A 16,723-nucleotide genomic window follows, 5' to 3' on the forward strand; every position below is an offset into this window, starting at 1 on the left:
TAGTCATCAAAGCAAATGCAGATACTGCATGAAACAAGAAAAAAAAAGTTTTAGAGAACATATGATTTTCTTTTTGAAAAGAATTAAGCATAGTTAAATCAGATGTAAGCTTTTGGAGTAAATAGTCTTCTGCTATTGTCATGTCAACTGCCTGGGAACCTTTAGTCTCTTTTAAGTCTCTGCAATGTTTCCAAGTCTATAATAAAAAGGTCTGTTATTTTCACTCATTTCTATACCATCATGGAAATACAACCAACGCCTGCCTCAAAGTACTCATATCTGCATCAGGACTTCTCTAAAAAAACAAAAAAACTAAGTAGATAGCAAAATAGTATGTGACTCTGCTTAGCATTGCACTGTGGTTTACTAACATGTTAGAAAGCTATTAAATCAATTTGAAAACCTCTGGCTAAGTGGTACAAATAGTATTCCTGACTACTTTTCATCATACCCTGTGAGGCAGAGCATAACTAGGTAAATTTCCACCTTGCATTTTAAGGAGTACATAGTGTGCATAAACATTGTTTTGTGATAATGTGAAGTGGACCCTAGTGGGAAAATTAAATGAACACTGGAAAAATTTGGCTTTCAGAATGAAAGAAATGTTGTATTTTCCAAACAAAACTGTATCAGTTTGCAACTGTATGTTCCATGTCAAGGTCATGATAAAAGCTTGACTCTGAGATTCAAATGTTAGAGAAGATGCCAAAGACATAAAAATACATGCCTAGAATTATTCAGGAGGAACTTCTTTTATAAGAGGGATGGAACTGTAGTTTTACTCCCTGTCAAAATACAAAAAGTAAATAAAGAGTGCTTTCAAGTCAAAACCCAAGGTGCTTTATCATTGCCTTCCTTACATTGCAGCCCTTGTCTTCTTTGGTTAACTTCCAACTAAATACTGACCATGGATGACCTTGCTTAGCTTCCAAACTGTTATAATATTAGGCTAGACTAGGGTAGGGATGGGTATGAACCGGCTCACAAATGTAAGTTTGTGATGAATTTTGGCTGGGTTGTGGTTCGCAAACCAAAGTTCACAAACTGAAGAGCTGCCAAAAACTACCATAAATCTTAAGGCAGTTCATGCTGGTTCATGGTGGTTCTGCTCTTCACAAAAAAAAACAGCTGAGCAGCAGGAAGCCGGGGTCACAAAGGGTCTGGTCACACGGACGTTTAGTAAACCTCCTGGTTCATATTGATTTGTGGTTCAGTTTGTGCTTTGGACACGAACCATTATCCAGTCTGCAAAAATGTGGTTCATGCTCATCCTTAGTCCAAGCTATTAGGGCTGCTGTGTAAAAACATTAGGAAGGTTTAATACCATTTCAATTGAATGTATTCTGCCATTCTAGTATGTTGTCTCCTAGTTCCATAATCCTCTTTAAGTCCCACTGAGAAAGGTGGACTCAATAACTTTTTTAGTAAAAGAAACATCTAAGTTCTCATGAAAATGTCAGGAACATGGTATTTGTTCTCCTTGGAGGCCTGTAAATGGTATTGTTGTCTCCAGTGGACTTTGGGTGTGTTATAAAAGAAATAAAGTGCTCTAGAAGACTCTAGTGGAGAAAACATAGCCAGATTTATTGACAACAGGAATTTTAAAGTAGAAAAAGAAATTGTTCTAGACTGGTTAGGTGAACTTGATGCTGCATAACTGAAACCCATGGAAACTTAATACAGTGACAACAGTAGCTGAATTTGGATTTATCATAGAGATTGATGATTAATTTGATGTTGTTTTACTCCATGTTTTATAATTTTTGTTAACTGCACAGGGTGTTTTTCTTTTTTTCTGAATAGAAAGACAGGAGATTAATTTACTGAATATATTAAAAAAAATTGCCTGCCCTCTGGTTTTAGTTGATTGAATAAATAGCTCATGCCTAAAAGACTGCAAATAAAATAAAATGCAACCATACCACTAGAGATTTAAAACAAAAGGCATTTTAAATGGGGCTTCAACTCAAATATTCTTAGTTTTGGAAGAAGCCTTATAAGCAACAAAGATCACTGGTGGTTAAAAAGTAAGATGGGGTCTACTGTTCCATCTATGGTAAGAGAAACAAACATAAAACACTACAACTCTATGTGCTGGTATAATGATACCTTGGTCTGGAGAGAGAAAAAGAAAGTCCCTTTGATATTTACCAAATGCTATTTACCAATGATATTTATCAAATGGGATTTTCTTTCTTTCCTTTTTCTTTCTTTCTGGGGGTTGCAAAGATGACAGTAATTGTACCTTCCACAACTTTAGAGACATGATCTCTGTGGCTATGGTCATACTCTTGCTACAGCTTTGATCACATCATTTCTCTTGTTCTGAATCAGAATGTTTATAAAAAGACAAAAGGACAAGTTGTTCTTTGGGGAACACACCAGTCTAAAAAGAAGCAACTCATTTGTTACATCTGGCATCCCTGGAGCTTACAATTACTCTGGACAAATGATGACAAATTGAAGGAGTGATAGCAAATTCTTAGTTCTTGCCTACTCTCTGGGTTTGGCATTTCATGCTGCTCACAATATAGCACTCTAATATTTTTTTTATGATGCTTCTCTACTTCTAAATAAGATTTGCACCAGATACAGAGAATGTGGGCTTATCAAACAATGCCATGTGTCAAGTAATGAAACACACACAGAGAGAGGTTTCATTTCAGAGAGAAGTTTAAAGTATGAGAAGGATGTTGAGTAGATTTTGTGAAAAACAAAGAAAAAGTTACTTTTAAGACCATATGTTTGTGTTGAGTGATTATTATCTTTCACTTGGAAACTATTGTGATCCTGCCAAACATTTGAGAAAGGTGCTGTTCCCTTTGCATTCCTAAGGCCAGATGAATGGCAGGAGAGTAGGCAAAGCAATACATACATGCACAAATACATACATGCACAAACAGAGTTGGGATGAAACTGGCCTCTCTTTATTGATTACAGCAACAGGAGCATTGGTGAAGCATAGGGCATGGATCCAGGCATTGGGCAACCTGTCTGCTGGCCAATGCAACCCTTCCCCAGCCAGCTTGCTAGGGATAGATCTGGGATGGCAAGTGAAGTGGACCTATGTGGGCATACACCTCTCTATGGTTCCCTTTCCATCTGTGAGTGGAGCTAAGTGATGGCCTTCAAGCTGTGCATTCCACTAACTAGATCCACCCCAAGACCCTTTAGGGGGATTCCCACCTGGGGAAGGCAGGCACGGAGGCACAGCTCCCCCAGTAGATCTGGCCCAATGCCTAAATCCAAAGCTGTGACAGATAAAGAAATAACAAGCAAGAGTGTTGCATTACAAAACTGGAAAAAGTGAGGGAGGGGTGAGAGATCACCAAAGAGTACACTGAGAGGCACCTGGCAGCGATGTGGCTTTAAGAGAGGAACATGTGGGGCAGGGGCTGGACCTCCAAGCTAAGGGGCCCTCCCCCATCCTGCTCACCCCTCTGACCAAGGCAACTGGCCATAGGCTGCCAGTGGGAAGCTGCTGGGTGCCCATCAATGAAATTGGCCCAACCCACACAGCCCGCTGCTGTGTGGGCACATGAGCATTGCCTCCTGGTCCTACCCAACCATTGCCCTGTGGTAAGTAGGAATGCAGTAGAATTTGGTGTCAATTATCACCAGTGGGATACAGATGCTGAATGCTAATGGAGAAAGTCTGGGGGACCCATCTGATCTGGCATAGAATGCTGATAAAGTATATCATAATATTTATTATGTATTTATTTAGAAAGAGGCTGATATTTGCTATTTATGGAGTTATATCTGCTGACACACACCACATGGACTGTGCATACACATATACCCATAGGCTTAAGGGAAAGCTGCTTGAATCACCTGTTGTGAGAGGTTTCACATAGAAGGTACCTGCCTGCATTTCATGTTAATAAAGCTTGCAAACACATGCAGCTCCTAGCCTTAGGGGAAGAGAAGACCATTTCACCATTGTTAGCAGAAACAGCAGCTAAGGAGAGATAATCCCCCATTGCTGAAGGACTTGATGTCACACAATACACGTCTTCACTCTACATCTGAATGGCCATTTCCTGGCAGATCTCTCTTCGATTACCTGGGAAAGACAAGATCTATCTGCACATCAAGGAAGATCCTGATGCCCAGCTTTCACACCTAACCAGATGGCTTGTCCATGAGTTAGAGTTTAGAATTTCAATATTAGCCAAACCCCTAAAGTAGATGCCCTTACTACATGCACCAATGGTTGTAGTTATGGGACAGACTTACAGGTAGGTGGATCTCCAGCTTGGCAAGCTTGCCACCCACCTGAAGATTTGCCTATAAAACTCAGGGACCATGTGATGGGTTTTTGCTAGCCGCAAACCCTCCATCACCCCCTGTATGCTTTTACCCCTTAACGTCCAGCTTGCTATCCAACAACCCTTTTGCCTATTCTTGATCTCTTGGTGTGCGCTGCCAAAGAGGTCCTCACTTTGCTGGCTGGTTCTGGCAGTGTGAGTTAGAAATACCCCTAGGTTCTATTTTCTTACCCCTCATTCTTCATTGCAACAGACAAGGCTTCAGGACAGATAAGTATGAACTTAACCTACCCACCTCCTAAGTAAAAGGAACTATTTTTCTATTTCTGTACTCCAAAGGAACTTGATTGAATGTGTGTGAGCATCTGTATTGTTTGAATGTGATTTTGATATTATTCAGTAAAGGACAGATTATTTTGAATTCACCAGTCTTGACTCTTTCACTGGGACATCCTTGGGGTGGTCTGGACCTCCGTAAACATTGGCAGGAACCCATATTAAATTTAGTTTGCCATCTGCTGAAGATAAAGCAGTTCGGCTAACACCAGGTAGCATGCCCAATGCTTACAAAATAAAACATACATATTTTTAAAAAAATTAAACACCATATGTTATCAATTAAAACCCAGCATTAAAAACCCAGCCATAGCATAAAAATCTAAAACATTAGGAACTGTCTAAGAAAAATAAAACCAGAATAATCATTTTGTGTGATCCTCTTACCCTGTTTTTTGATGGAGGGGATGAGATTTATGCTTCACTCTTCCCTAGGAGAATACATTAGTACCATTGAAATAGAGTATCTTTCAAATATCCACCCCCCTGACTTGTTTAGCTCTGACTTTCCAATATTGTCACAGTACTTTTTCCTACATCATGCTTAATTTATCTTGAAAAACAAATCTCTTTTGCTACTGTGAACATTGACAGATGTCTCAAGGGGTTTAGAGGTAACAAGCAGGGAAACCTGCAAGAATTTATCTTCAGAGCAACCCTGTGAGCAGGGGAAGGCTGGGGGTGAAACCCCCTGGAAAAGGGTCCATCCCCCAGTCTGCTCTGGGCACACACCCCAGTGGAAGGAAGGAGAAAGGAGGAAGAAAGAGGCAGCCTGCTGAACCAATTGGCTGGAGACTGCTTTCTTAAACACAGGGCTCAGGAAGGCCAGTCAACTCTTCCCTCACCATGAGTGAGCAGTGCACCACCTCCCTTGCCTAGTATGTGGTTCAGACTGACTGGGCACCACTGCCTTCCTTACCTCAACTTGGGCATGCCTTGAAGACGCTGGGCACAACCCCATCGGCCTTGCTTCAGTTGGGTCTCAGGCAGACAGGGCACCATCCTTCTGTCACAGGGCTGGCTCAGCCCAGCTGTTGGGGGGGGGGTCCAGGAGGCACCCTGGCTCTCTACATGGCCAACCCACCCCTACTTGTGAGATATTTTTGGCTGGGAATGTCTAACTGGATCCAGATCATACAGTGAGTTTCCATGGCAGAATGGGGATCTGAGGTCCTAGTCTGAAACTACATCACAATGGCTTTTTGTGGGGGTGGCTGCTGTTGAATAGCGAGAAGCAGCTGAGCTAGGTGAATCATGCAAGTCATGCTGTAGCAAGTAGGCTAGTGGTTGTTGCTGGGCCTGACCCCAATGAGTCCTCTCTCAAAGGCCAAACAGCACTGGAAAGAGCTCTGTATCCCCTTGTCTTTTACTGACAGAAAATAAGCCTGGAACACAAGCAAAACTGATTTGAGAGGACGTCGAGTAGGTATTCCTTAGTACATGGGGTCCCTCAGGGGGACAATCTTCTCTCCAGTGTTGTTATCTGTATGTGCCCCATTGCCCAACTGGTATGGAGTTTCAGACTGGGGTGCCACTAGTACACTGATGACACCCAGCTTTACCTGTTGATGGGTGGCCGGCCAGACACTGCCCAGCAAATTTGGCTGAGGGGTTGGAGGCTGTGGTGGGATGATTAAAACAGAGCCAGCTGAGGCTAATTCTGCTAAGATGAAGGTTCTGTAACTGGGAAGGGGGATTCATGTTTGAGGTGTCAACTCCGAGTCCTTGATGGTGTGCCCTGAAGACCGGCACCAACTGTCAGGAGTTTGGGTGTGATTCCGGATGCCTCCCTATCAATGGTTGCCCAGGTCACAAATGTTGCCAGACTGGTGTTCTTTCATTGACGCCAGGTTAGGTAACTGACTCCCTACCTGTCTCACCCTAATCTAGCCACAGTAATCCACATAACAGTTCCCTCCAGACTAGACTACTGTAATTCACTCTGTGTAGGGCTACCCTTGAGACTGACCTGGAAACTCCAACTGGTACAGAATGCGGCAGTGCAGGTCCTTATGGGGACCTCGCAAACAACACATATATAACCTGTGCTGTGCAAGCTGCACTGGCTTTTGGTGAAATACCAGATCAGGTTCAAGGTCTTGGTGTTAACCTTTAAGGCCCTTAACCATCTGGGAGCCACATATCTTCCAGATTGCCTCTCCTGATATACCCCCCAAATAGCATTGCACTTGGCAGATAAGAACTTATTGATGGTCCCCAGCCTGAGAGATATCCGACTGTCCTTGACCAGAGCCAGGGCATTTTCCATCCTGGCCCCAACCTGATGGAACTCTATACCAAACAAATTTGTGCCCTGCAAGACCTAATACAATTCCGCAGGGTCTGTAAGGCAGAGATGTTTCACCAGGCGTTTGGTTGAGGACAGTGACAGTTCCATACGTCTGGCACTCCTACTCCCTGCCTTCCCCCTGTGAGGCAGTGGCACAGCTGGAAGTTTTTAATGTTATCTATTAGGCTGATTGTTTTGTTTTTACTCTATTTCAACTGTTTTAATTGTGCATTTATTATATAAATGTATTTCACTGTTGTACACCACCCTGAGACCTGTATTTACAGGGGAGAGTGGTTTAATAATCGAATTTAATTTAATAATAATTTTAATTGTAGTTGTCTAAGATACACGTTATAAGTAATGTTCCCTCTAAACTGTGGAGTCTTGTGGGCAAAAATTCTACTTTGTGAGCTACTGGGCATTAAAGCTGTGAGCAAGCGATTTGGCTACTGCTCAAATTAGCCTGCTCTGGAACCCTCCTTCCTGAGCTAAGGCAGAAATGTGTGAGCCGGAGGCTAAAAAACTGTGAGCTAGCTCACACTAACTTAGCTTAGAGGGAACCCTGGTTATAAGTAGAAAAGTGTTCAGACCATAAGAAATGCTCTTATTCAGGTAACAGTTCATAGGCACTGAAATATGTATGGATGCATTTGCTTGGCAACCAATTTATACATGTTTCTGTTGAGGAAACCTTTGATTTTCCATTCATCTTTAAAACCTTATCTAAAAATTCAGCCAACCTGGCAACAGCACTATCTGGAGACCCCCTAGCCTGATATGTCCTGAAATCACTGTATAGCTTTATAGATACCATTAGAACATACCTTCAGAGAGATACAGTTTACCAGTCTCTTCTGCAGTGATTTACTTCCACTTTACTTCCAGTATATTGCCAATAGCCAGACTGTGGTTCTGATCACACACACTAAATAATCCACTTTCAATCCATTTTCAAAGCACTTTCCAATTGGATTTTACTGTGTGTACTGGCAAAATCCAGTTGGAAAGTGGATTGAAAGTGGATTAATTAGTGTGTGTGATCACAGCCTGTGATTCCCAGGTCCCATCAGATCTCAGAAACTAAGCAGGGTTGGCCTTGGCTAGTATTTGGTGTAGTGGTTAAGTGCACGGACTCTAATCTGGGAGAGGTAGGTTTGATTCCCCACTCCTCCACTTGCACCTGGCTGGATGACCTTGGGCAAGCCATAACTCCGGCACAGCTGTTCTTGAAAAAGAGCAGTTTCTGTCAAGAGTTCTCTCAGCCCCACCTACCTCACAGGGTGTCTGTTGTGGGGAGGGGAAGGGAAAGGAGTTTGTAAGCCACTCTGAGACACCTTTGGGTAGTGAAGGGTGGGGTATAAATCCAATCTCTTCTCTCTTCTCTTCTTCTATTTGGGTTACTTGCAAGGAACACCAGGGTCGTGACACAGAGGCAGGCAATGCCAAACCACCTCTGAAATGTCTCTTACCTTAACAACAAGTCCAGCCCACCACCTAGTGGTGCATAAAGTTCTAGCTAAAGAGCTAGAATTTCTGGCTGCCAGACTATCTTAGGATCTCCTGGCTATACTACACACAATACCATACAATAATTAATAAATAAATTAGACCAAAAAGGCATGGTAGAACTCAGTTTTATTAGTCACAAGACACAAAAGAATATAGAGAATAGTTAGTCTGGCTACAGATCAATAAAATGGATGCCCAGTCTTCCTATTCTCACGTGCAAGCAAGTCTGGGTCCTTTCCCAATCATCCAAGGCAAGGGTTCAGAGTTGGATTAGGCAGAGTGGAACACACTGAAATATCCAAGTGTATTCTGCTACAGATCTACTTGACTTTCTGTTATTTATTCTGGGGCTCAGCTACAAGTGTATTCTGCTACAGATGTACTTTGGCTTTCTGTTATTTATTCTGGGGCTCAGCTAATGCTGCAATTTTTCCATCTGTACGATGTCAACTACATACTAGAAGGGATTAACTGAATTAGGAGAACAATGACCCTTGTCAAGCATATTTTGGCTTTGTAGGTGAGAGCCATTTGCACAAGTAGTTCTTAATAAACACAGACCTTTAAACTATAGTGCAGCCAATGCTAAAGTTATCAATAGCCAGGTCTTCAACCAGCATTAATAGATTCTTCTCAATCTTTCACATCTTTAAGGGGATTATCCACTGAATAAGATAAAAGTAGTGCAATGTTTTTGGGGACTATTAAAACTCTGTGCTATGATAGCTTCAGCTTTTGTATTCTAGCAGTCAGCAATTAGGTGTAATTTTCCCCAGCTACAGCTAAAGCAGCACTGGTGAAAGCTTATTTTCCGTCACTTATAAACTGGTTGTCACGACATGTTAAACAACTTCTTTGGATTCCAAAATGGAAACAAAACCCACTCATATTATGGTTCCATTATCAAGGCTTGTTAATTATTAATCATTTTATTAAAACTGTCAAAGTGTAAACAGAAGTTCCCAAAACAAACCAACCCATGTTGTTTCATTAGATCAGAGAATTTCAACACAGGATTTGAATCAAGAATTGGATGAAAGCAAATCGGAAGTTACTGTGAAGGCATTTTATAGTACACACGATGAAGATCAAATAATGTCTGCTTTGGAAACTACACAGTACAAAGTAGAAAAGTAACAATAAGATTAAACATTTTTAATATCTTTTCTTTGGCAAATTTTTCTACATGTTTCGTTTACAGCATTGGATGCTATTTTCACATTATATACTAGTTTATCCCATTTGTTGACAACTGAAAATGTGTTAATTTCAATTTCCATATTTCTACTGAATGCTATTATTTTATTGGGGAAATGGTGACCATAGTTTTGTCCCAAATGTTGACAAACCATAAAACAAACTTAGTAAGTCCGGTTTAAGAAAACCGGTAACATTCTGATACAGGATTTGTGGATTATTTCTTCCCTTAGAAAGTTCTTAAGAAAAAGAAAGAAAAAAAAAAAGAAAGTTCTTAAGCATATGGCAGATACAACCTGCATGTGGAAGCCTATTTCTATGTTCAGATCACATCTTTTTCCATCTGCCCCAGTGTGTTTAAGCAAGTTGAAATAACTAATAGTGGCTATGCAGCCTTGGGAGAGATAAAACTGTTGAGGCTGAGCCAAGGTGGCATTAAAAGGACATGGGAGACTGACCAAAGCTTAAGTTAACCCTTGTTGAAGAGGTGGGAAAGAGAACATTGCTTAGGACCTATTCTTAAAGGCCAGTTATTTAACCATGTTGTGAAATAGTTTAACCCAATATCTGTGTCTCATAAGTGGAGGCTGTCACATATACTAGAAGTGAGTGGAAGGATAGTTTGAGAACTTAGCACCATACACGGCAAAAACATTTCACTTCCATGTGCCTGATTCACATTATAGGTATAAGTTATATGTATGTGGAAGCTTGCAAATAAACTGGGAGGGGGCCACTCTTGCATCTCTGATAAAACAAGTAAATGGGATCTATTCTCTGCGATGAAAGATTCATCAAACATTCCTTTCTTTGAGGTCTTTCTTATATTACAGCTGCATGGGATAGTATAACACCTCTGATAACATTATTTTTAATAGACATAATATGCCACTCAAGGGAAGTATGGGTCCCAAGGTATAGTCTGAGGACACACTGTGCATCAGCCTTGCTGAAAAACAGATACTCTAGGCCTGGAGAAGCGCCTAGGAAACTTGTGTAAGTTGTTCTGAGCTCCATAGAGGAAGAAAGATAACATATAAATGTAATAAATAAGTAAAAACAATCATGACAACTGTGGGATTTTGTGGTCCATAAGGTTTTCTCCTGAATGATTTACAACTGTCCATATGAATGCAGGTGTGGTGTAGTGGTTAGGATTTGGGAAGCCCAGGTCTGAATCCCCACTATGCCATGAAAACTTGCTGGGTGACTTCAGATCCATCAGTCTCTTTCAGTGTAACCTACCTCACAGGATTGTTGTACAGCAGAGGATAGGAGGAGGATGTAAGCTGCTTTGTGTCCCCATCGAGGAGCAAAGCAGGATATAAATATCTAAATAAACTCATGCACTTTCATCTGAAATGTGCAGCTGGAGCCAGCACGCTTATGCTCAAGCAGTAGGCAAAAGATACCTTGTAATAACTGCTTAGCTCAGAGATGTCAGTATTGATAGATTACTTAAAGAACACTGAATGCCTCAGCCACTAAATTAATGGACAACCCAATATGCACAGCAAAGTCCAATGGCCAATTCTTAGGTTAGAAATTGCATAAGGATAAATAGGTAGAGGAGGAAAGGGCCCCAAGGTCAGAGCAAAGGAAGAAGATTCTGAGACCCCTGGTGATGTCCTGCTGGAGCAGGATTCCAAGGGGGGGTTGAATTTCACACCCAGAGACAGGAGCCTCTGGTTCTCTGTGGGGGGAGAGCTTCTCCTCCCCCCCCCATGACGAGCACCCCTTCCACCCACTTTCAACTTCATGGTGTTCACTGAGCCCAGGCCCATAGCTAGAGTGGGGCATCTTGGAACCAGACCCCCCAACTTCTGGCCCAGGCCTCCCAACTTTCCATCCAGCTGGTTTATTTTATTTTCCATGCGTGCTATGGCCGAGCCAAGCCGTCATCCTGCCCTGTCTGCCAGCACCCTTGCCTCTCACTCTCTCATCACTTTTTAAAAAACTTTAACTCTCTCGTTGCTCCTGACACATCCTGGGGGTGTGTACGGGGGTGCCCCCGACTTATTTAAATACCTCCCAACGTAAAAAATCCTGGCTACGGCCCTTACTTTCTTAGGTATAAGTGCAGGAACAAGATGCCAATCCAATCCCTGATTCAAGAAACCTCCTAAACTCTGACAGCAGACAACGGACGAGATTACAAGCAGGAGTGGGGAAGGAAAATAAAGGAACACAATAGTTTAGCCCCTGAACTTTGCGTGAGCACAAGAACAAGATGTTAATTTGATCCCTGATTCCAGCAGCCTCCCAAACCCTGGCAGCAGACAGCAAACAAGATCACTAGCAGGAGAGGCGGTGAGGGATAGAAAGGCACCCAATAGCTAAGTCCCTGTGCTCAGCATGAACACAGGAAGAGCAGAACCATATCCCTGGTTCCAGAAAACTCCCAACCCCTCCACAGAAGAGAGAAGATCAGATCAGTAGCAGGGGAAGTGGGGGGAAGGCACAATTGCTAAGCCCCTGTGCTGCAAGTCAGAGCCCAGAGTCCACCATTGCACCCTAATCCCAAACCTCAGCAACAGACAGAAAATCAACAAACAGAAAAAAATGATCAACTGTGCTAGCTCCATGCCTCTTTGGCATCACCAGCCAACAAAAGAGGGGAGGGAGGAGAGCTTACTCAATATATAGCCTTCTGAGCCCATACACCACAATGGGAAATCTGTTATTGGCAGCCAGCAGTGCCTTTTAAGCTTTGGAATACTCCTATTGGTGTTTCCAAGGATGGAGAATTCTGCCCCCACTGTTGCCTTGGAGTTTTGTAAACCATTTACTTGATTGATTCCAGTCTGCCTCCACTCATGAACTGTCACAAACCACGCTAACAGTTCATGTAAATTTGTAATGGTAGAGCCTCCACAGTCATTGCTTCACGGAGCATGAAATGACAATTTTTATGACAAACTTTCATTTGTGAACCGGTTCGTGCCCATGCCTACCTAGTATATAGATAATTAATTGCTTGTGCACCAGGTAGTTGACTGCAGATAGGTGTTCCTAAAGAATAATCATTTGGGTGCACAGTTCAGCCTGGGATACCATCCCCCCTTGCTTACTGCAAAAACTGCCCCTTCCTCTAGTGGTACAAATGTGCTTGTTCCTGCAGAAAATTACCAGAGTACTGAACTCATGCTTATATTTAAGTCAGCAGGTCCCAATGAGATCAACCTACATGTCTTTGTAAGTTGGCAGTGTCTAGGAGTCTAGGAGTCAATATTACTCCAATTTCAATAGAGATATTATCCAATAAGGCCAGTAGAAGAGGATGGAACATGGAAAACCTGACAGCTGCCTTCCTAATGAGAAGTAGACCAAATTTCACAATAGATACGAAAAGTCATTGTAAACCTGGGTCAGGACAAGTTCCCCCCGTGACTCTGACTGTGGACAGACTGGCAGCTTGGAACAATATGGCACCATCTCTAATTGTAGTGTTTTGAAGTATTGTGGGGCATACCAACCACTGCCAGACAGCATACCCTGCTATGGGTCACCCACACAGCCATCCCATGGGCACACATCCACATTACTGCAGCACCTCAGCCATGGAGCATGCTGCCCAGTGTTTTTTGGTTTTTTTAAAATACATGCAGTTCCATGTGCACATACTCATATAGGCAGAAACAAACAAACAAAAAAAAAAACCCAAAAAAACCAGTGGTGGAAACAGGTCTGCAAGTTTAGACTGGAAATACTTTCTGTGTGTGCTCCCCCACATTCAGGCATCCAGCCATGTGCAATGAATGTGTGGGGAACCAAAAACACCAATGTTATGTGGTGTCTATTTACTCCATTTCCAACTTGTCATATAATGGGATGAGTACTACTGGGGAATAGCTGACAGATGTGGCTGTGTGATGCTGCCAGTTTAATCTGTTAAGGGAACACAGCTATATTGGGCCAAACTGCCAGTCTGAACACAGCCTCTGAAAACCTGAGATGGAAAATGATGGACAAGCCCTGACCTGGATAGCCCAGCCAAGCCTAATCTCATCAGATCTCGGAAGCTAAGCGGGGTCGACTGTGGTTAGCACTTGGATGGGAGACTTCCTTGGAATACCAAATTGGGAGGACAGAGGCAGGCTTTATTCAGCCCCCTCTCTGAATATCCTCCAGGCCCCAAGTAGGGGTCAGTCACCAGAGGTCAACGTGACTTCCAGGTGCAGACACACACGTGCACGTACACACACTCACGAATACTAAAGAAAGAAAAAAGAATAGAAAATGATGGACAACATTTAGAGTGGAATCCTAAAGCTGAGTTACATCTTTCTAAATCCTTTGAAGTTAATGTGCTTAGAAAAGTATAGCCTGGTTAGGATGGCACTATAATGCACAAAGTGGATACTTTCTGGGCATGTGATAATTACAAGTTGCCTCTGAATATGCAGGGTGTCAAGCCCAGTCCCTAATTATGCAGGTAACACTATGCATTGATTGACTATTTTCTTTTAGGGTTTTTTAAGGGTTTTTTTTAATTTAAGAAATTCAAACTGAAATAATCTGCTTTTCATGCATTGATGAACAGTCCATTGAGATATGTGCTTAATATATCCCTCCTATTCCATCTAGAGTTTATTAAACCTAAAATAGTATTTTATGTTGAGGGATAAAGTTCAATAGCTCACTTGTCTGAATGATGCATCCCCTTGCTTATTGCTGGGAATAGCTCGAAGGTAGAGAGGAGATCATTATTTGGACACAAAGAGTACATCTCGCCTGCAGTTAAGCTGCATTCCTATTTGTGTAAGTTCATTTTATCTTTGTGTCTGGAGCAGTTCCTCATGTTTCTTGCAGCTAATAGGTCATAAATTATGATCCTGTCTTTGAGACATCACTATCATTTCCACATGTACCTTGAAATACGAAATGCTTCTAGACAGGAACAGCTACAAAATTATCTGAGGCGGCGACGGCAGCAGCAGCAGCAACAAAGACTGATCCAACAGAAGATTGTGATCTTTCTGAGGTATCCAAGCAGTATACTGTTTCTGGCATGGTTACTTTCCTATGTGGCTTGTATTTCTTTAAAACTCTGACACAACTGTGACAAAAGTGGCAAACAATATTACGCAGAGGATGTGGGACCTTTAACTGGGCTCCCGAAAGTTATTTCAGGGTTCCCTAACATGGCACCCTTGGACACCATGGTGCCTGAAGTATTTCTCCTGCCACCCTCTGGGCTTTACAGAAAATGGGCATGTTCGTTGAAAGGTGAGGCTTGTTATTGGCAGCCCTCATTCAGATGACTTTTCCACAGCCAATGGATGATCAAGAATATTGGTAAGCAGACTGGTATTCCCCTTTTTACTCTCCTCTTTCTTCCCCCTCCCCAGGCTTTCCTTCTTTTCCATTTAGTCTTCCTTCCTCCCCCTCATGCTTTCCTTCTTTTCTTTTTATCCACCTGCTGCGCTTCTTTCACAAAAACGAAGAGGGAGATGTTGTGTTTGGTTTCACCTTCTGTGTAAGACTTTGTGAGTTTGGCTCTGCCTCCTTCAGCAGCTATTTGCAGCTTAACACCACCTCCTGTGACAGCCATTTTGGAGTAGCGCTCACAACACGCTTCCAAAATTCCAAGGGTACCCAAAGGATTTAAAAGTTTGGTGAATCTTGGGATGAATTAATATGTTCAATCCAAAAATTCACGTGAACAAAATTGTGTCTGTCAATATTTATTTAGCATATTTTTGCATATAAATTCATTCATGGCCATTAGGGCCAGGGATGCTCTTGTCCCAATAGCTTCAAAATCAAATGAGATACAAGGCATTCATCTGCTGGGGCATTTAACTGCCCTAACTGTGAGACATGGCAAAGAAGAGAGCATAAAAGTGTCTATCCACCTCCTCCATGCAAGCTTTAGCTGTGTGCTTGTCTGGGGCTGGTCCCCATCCCTTACTTAGTCCCCCCACTGTCAACCAGATCCCCTGGAGGACCCTTGCCTGGCAGATGTGGAGCTAGCAGGAGCAAAGACCAGACCAATGAGCTCAGCTGAAGCATTGGGGAAGAGACAGAAGACAATGGGCACTGCAAAGCAGACATGGCTAGGGATGGGCACGAACCAGAAAAAGCTGTGGTTCATGGCCAAACCATGAATTGAACCAGTTTGTGGCCCCACAAACCCCATTGAAAGGAACCACAGTCCCTTTAAACAGGGTTTGCAGAAAGCCCAAAAAACCCGAGTTGATCAGCAGAACAGCAGGAAACAGGCACTCTCTGCCACTCAGCTGTTTTTGTTGCTTTTGTGGGCTGTTTTGTGCAGGCCCTTTAAAATTTAAAGGGCCTGCACGAGACAGCTTGAAAGAGCTGAGTAGCAGGGAGCAGCCTGCTCCTTGCCACTCAGCTGTTTTTGCAGCTTTTGTGGGGAACAGAAAGCAGGGGTTTAAAGGGTTTTCTGCTCTATTCATGAACTGCCATGAACCAGCATGAACTGCTTTAAATGTTCATGGAAGTTTGTGATGGTAGACCCATCACAAACTTCAGTTTGCAAACCAGAAGCAGGGTTTTGGTTTGTGCCCATCCCTAAACGCAGCCACTCCTGAGGCAGTCAGGAACAACATCACTGGCCAGCAATGGCAGGATGGAGGCCTCACCAGCTAATAAGACCCATGGAGGCTTGGCTGCCCAGATAGTAGCAGCATCAGCCAAGCAGGTGACAAGAAGCTTCTGCAAGGCAAAATGAAAGCAGCCATGAAAAACTGCTTGTAGCAGCCTGCCTTTTTAAAAATAATACTTTATAATACTGATCTGCCATTTAATAAATTAGTTAAATCCCAGCTTGGTTGTCTTGTGTCCTTATTTAGAAAAGGTTGCTGGGAAGAAAATGCACCAGAAGACTGTGGTATCTCACCCCAAGCACAACATTGTGGCGCTGAACTTAGAACTCATCTACCACCAATGTTAAATCGAAACACAGTTCAGACTTATGAGGTTTATTGCTGAACTGAGTTAAAATATTCAGATTGGAAACGCATTGTTTTGAATACATTTAGATGATGAAAGCTTTACCTACCCTACAGTCTACCTGCCATACAGTAGTATTTGAATGTGTGTACTTGGCAACTGTTTATTTACATTTTGTAAGGCAATTCAATCATCTTAT

The sequence above is a fragment of the Gekko japonicus genome, unplaced genomic scaffold, assembly GCF_001447785.1.
Source record: "Gekko japonicus isolate JY-2015 unplaced genomic scaffold, Gekko_japonicus_V1.1 scaffold263, whole genome shotgun sequence".
Classification (NCBI taxonomy): Eukaryota; Metazoa; Chordata; class Lepidosauria; order Squamata; family Gekkonidae; genus Gekko; species Gekko japonicus.